This window comes from Pogona vitticeps, chromosome 4, assembly GCF_051106095.1.
Source record: "Pogona vitticeps strain Pit_001003342236 chromosome 4, PviZW2.1, whole genome shotgun sequence".
Lineage (NCBI taxonomy): Eukaryota > Metazoa > Chordata > Lepidosauria > Squamata > Agamidae > Pogona > Pogona vitticeps.
This window is the reverse complement of record NC_135786.1, coordinates 187,282,694-187,287,449: the sequence shown is the minus strand read 5'-3', so window position 1 is coordinate 187,287,449 and position 4,756 is coordinate 187,282,694. Positions and strand designations below refer to the sequence as shown.

The 4,756-nt window shown below is 39.9% G+C and overlaps 1 long non-coding RNA gene across 1 annotated transcript; it reads left to right on the top strand.

Moving 5' to 3' along the window:
- LOC110074917 (uncharacterized) lies at nt 1-2,895 on the top strand. The gene is made up of 3 exons (XR_002299870.3): nt 1-145; nt 1,419-1,577; nt 2,124-2,895. It is a non-coding gene; the product is annotated as an uncharacterized LOC110074917 (long non-coding RNA).
- The last annotated feature ends 1,861 nt before the right edge of the window (nt 2,896-4,756 follow it).

Below are 4,756 nucleotides of genomic sequence, written 5' to 3'. Positions count from 1 at the left end.
CAAATGTATACACCTTGGTTTCACACCTGGCATCCTAAATAAAAGGAACCTGTGATTCAACATCAGCTCACATCAAAGCAAGTGAAGCTTGATAGACCATGCTCAGCATCCATCACATCACAGGGAAAGGAGGAAAAAAACCATGGTGAGAAAGGCAGATCATTTGTATCAAAATTAATGAGATTTTCTCTTGAATACTGTGATTGAACAATGTGCTGACTATAAGGGGGGGGGGCGGAAATATGTCTATAGCTTCTCTTCCCTGTCTCCCCCCACCCACATTTCTTCCTTTTAAAACTGCTTGTATAATTGATGATTCCTTCTGTTTGGATATGTATTTGAGCACAACACTCATTTTAATAGTAATTTCTGCTTGCTAAACAATCTTGCCTCCCTCCCTACTGCTACATCTAATGCTGAAAAATCACAAGATCTCCAAACAAGCAATGCTAATTTTGCTGTTAACTTTTTCTCTGACACATCTCTCATTTTCAGAGCAAATATATGTGCTCTTACAAGGCAGTTCTTCTCCTCTTTCTCCCCTCCACCCCACCCCCCAAGGGTGAGAGAGCTATTTCTGAAGCTCCTTCAATCAGAAGCCCTGGCTCTTTACAAAAGCCATCCCCACAGGATATCAGAACTGTGTTTGAAAACATATGTGATAGAGAGAGAAAAAAAAATCAAACCATAAAATGAACCGAGATCACCTTGTAATTGGGCAGAGATGACTTCCTGCTGTGGTTGGTATTTTTTGTTAAATGCCAGCACTTCTGCATTCTCCACCTTTTTGCTGGAAGAGATTGTATACAAAGTCCTTTTGATAACCCAGTAAATCACAGCGAAGTGGATGCTCTCCCTGCCTGGAAAAAAAAAAGGCTGACTTCCTGCAACAGTTTGTTTTACAAAAGTTTTGGGAGAGAGGAGTGGAATTTAAAGGAATGATACTCACCCGCTCCATGTGTTCATCTTAAAATACAGTGCATGGAACAGAACTGGAGGAAAATCTCATACAGTCTAATCACATAATCATGGTTCCAGCTGGCCCGGCTGCACCTATGACTTTAAACCAAAAACTGACATTGCTGATAGTTAGCAGCCAAGGCCTTTCCTCTCATTTTATCTCCACCACAGGAAAAGCTTTGTCTTCTCATTTTCAGCATATATCATCCTACTGTTAAAGGCTCAGGATCCAGTCTAGTTAAGAAGGTGAAAACCCCTAAATGTTATCTTTTCATTTCCAATATAGGAAAGCAAACACATAATTTAATAACAGATGCTTCGACCAAGGGAAAGTCAACAGAGAACTTGCAACGTAATCCAACAGAATATTATTATTGTTATGATTGCATGTGGTTGAAAGATTCAAAGCCGGGGGGGGGGTGTGCATTCCTATACATTTAAATCTCCCATTGTGTTAGGAGAGACAGAAGCCACATTGTCCTTCTCATCCAGCGAAGCAGGACCACGCAAGGGGGTTTGCGGCTTGGAGAAGAGCAGCAAATGCCATCTTCCTAAATGAAACAGTATCCGTAACACCAAAGAATATTGGCATCAGAGGTGAAAAATTCCACAAGCAAGTGAGTGAAACACAAAAATAATATGTTAAGTTACCAACAACATGGCTTCCCTTTCATGACACCCAAAGTCAAGTTCCTAAAGTGGCCACCATTCTCTGCCTAATGACAGGGCTTGCCCTGCAAGGCAGGAATGGGAAGGAGAAGGTGTGGTTGCTTTACATCTTGCTGTATCAGCTCTCCAGTTTTCAATCTCTAAATCTGGCAAGCTTCTAGGAAAACTATAACCTGATAAACGCCATTGGACTCCAAATCCCTTCACCTTTAACCACCATATTTTGGTAGTCCCAGGATTTCTGGGGAGTCATGGGCTCCCCATCCCTGCTGTATTTGGACAATGATATCATTTAAACAGCTTTGTGCAGTATTTCTTTTTTAAATCTCTGTGGCTGTACTTTCAATGAAATGCTGGAAGAATCAATAGTTTGTTTTCTAAGAATCAAGAAATGGGAGATGGGAATGCATGCAAGTATTGTTTGTGAAGAATGGCTGTGAAATGTCAGCCACCCATTCTTCTGCATAGTGATTGCTACCTTTTTTTTCTTGCAGGTCCACAGATCAAAAACTCTTGCTTTGTGTATGTGTGTGTGTGTGTGTGTGTAGACTTCATTGTTATTAAAAATATAATAAAACATTCCCCAGAGTAAATATTGTCTGGACTATAGCATTATTCTATTGGTGGGTAAAAAAAATCAGGCTAGAGGCATAGAATGAATGATCCCATATTTCTCAAAGTTGCATTTAGATTCTTGGGGCTGCCCTTGCCTATAGATCCCACCTCTGAGTTTAGAAAGTTTTTTTTTAAGTAATTATTATAATCTGTTTCAAAACCCAAAAATGAGTTACTCACCATCTTTATTTTCCTGTTATTCAGAGGTAAATAAAAGTAATGTTGGGCCTGTCTAGACAAGGATTTTGAGTTATCTGGTTCATGCCTAAAAGTTTCTTTTCTATTTTATCTCACATTTCAGTAGTCCTTCTGTTCATACTGCAGATGTTTATTCTCCTGTGAGATGGAGGTCTTTGGATTGTAGGTTTATTTATGAACAGTTTGCAATTTATTCACAAGCAAGGTTTACTCTAGTTGCTCACATGTAAGTTTACCTGGTTTACTTTTCAAAAAGAAGACAAAATATAGGAGGGTGTTTCTCCCTTCTCCCTTTTAATGTCATAACCCACCTAATGTATCACAGGGTTGTCACCTCAGATAATGCCATCCACAGCTCCATTTGGGCATAAAATAACCGTCCACCCAGGCTACACAACAGAATAGTTAGGAGAACCCGGAATCATACCAAAACAAAAACAAAACAAAACAAAAGCCCCTAGTACTGTTCCAAAAAGGAATGGAACAGCTCTTAAGGAGGAGAATGGATCAATCTTAGCAGAAATACATATACATGCAGATGCCATAATTTGCCTCAAACCAAACTGTACTAACAGTGATCTATATACCCATCTGGACAGACCTTTCTTACTTTTCCTAAAACATGCCAATGCTACAAAACATTCAGCTACAAAATACTAGATAAAATCCAGTAGTAAATTGCAGCTAGAGTAGACTTGTTAAATCAATGGAATTTACATAGGAGCTGAGTTAGCAAATCCTCAATGGTCCTCCCTTTGTTGCAACTGACTGCTGGATTTCAGCCACTAAACAATGAGGCAATACACACATTGCAAATGTAACTATAAAAAATAACAAGTGAATTTACACCGAAAAAGCATGAAGTTATCTTTGTTACATTACAGTTGTACTGAAACTCTAACACACCTTTGTTATTGCAAAAAGAATTGCAAGAAATCCAATGGTAAGTCCCAGTTAGACTAAACCCACAGAATCATGGCTCACCAAATCCCCACTGATTCAAATGGCTTACTCTACCCGCAACTTACCAGATCCAACTTAGTAGATGTCAGCCACTATTTATAATGAACTATATCTGAAACCCTCCTTTGTACATACTCTGAACACCATTCTTGCTACTGCCATTGTAGTTTCTCCCACAGTGATGACTTGCTCCCAGTTAAGACCTCTAGAATTGCAGCCTTAGTTGTGTATTTAGCATTCCAGTCACTCCAGTCACATCACACTTCATCCCTTGGAAGGTGCATCACTTGCATGGTATGCAAAGCATGTTGCTAGAGGAGCCATGCGCAAGCAAAGATGGAGGGAGCAGCTTTTATTACCCTGAGGTATATGTGAAATGGGACTTACCTTTGAAAGACACACACAAGGGGAGGGGGAGAGAGGGAGTCAAGAGATGTATTTGTGTCTGGTAGGCTGTGAAAAATATAAATTCTGGACCTACAATATCTGTGTTTCTCAGGCAGGGAAGACATATGCAGGGCACAGTTCTGATGAGCCATATGAGCAGAACTGCTTACTTTTTCTAAAAGTTTGGAAACAAGCTGGTGCATTGTTTTTTAAAATTACAATATTTGGTCACTTATTCTACTTATATCATTTTTGTCAACAGAAGAGGGCCAACTCTCGAAATATGTGTGTTACTGAAAAAGATTGTTTTCAAAGGGAATTATCCACACGTAACTGTGTGTAGGATTCTGGCCTAAGTGTACAAACTAAGGGTCCAAACACAAGTAAAAGATGGTTTTAGGTATCTGGTTTCCAAGACAAAGAATCACAGATTTGTGCAATGGGAAGAGAAGATCCCAAGGATTATCATTTCCGAGCCTAAGCCAAGGCAGAAAGACCACAGCTGAAGACTGCAGCGGGACTGCCTTCAGAGATAGTGCATTCCATTGCCAAATGGCCCTTACTATTGGGAAGTTCTTCCTTATGTTTAGTTGAAAGCAAATCCCCCCCTTTTTTTAAAAAAAAAAGCTGCATCCATCCATAGAGTCCCCACACTCTGGAGCCATAGAAAATGAGCTTGCTCCATATAGATATAATCATGGCCAAGCTTTTTCTAGACTAGTCCAGCTAAAAGTTCTAAAATGGTATGCAGAACTATTCCATGAGAAGTCTTAAAATCACATATTAAAAATGGCATTAGCAAACTAATACAGCCCAAACTTCCATCCATTAAAACAGCAGGAAACCACCAAACAGTGGCTGACTTTCAAAAGCTGGATGGAATAATATTGTCTTTACCTGGAATGCTGGGGGAGGGCAGTCGTGCCCAAAGAAACCACGCACGGAGGGCTGTTCCAAAGCCCTG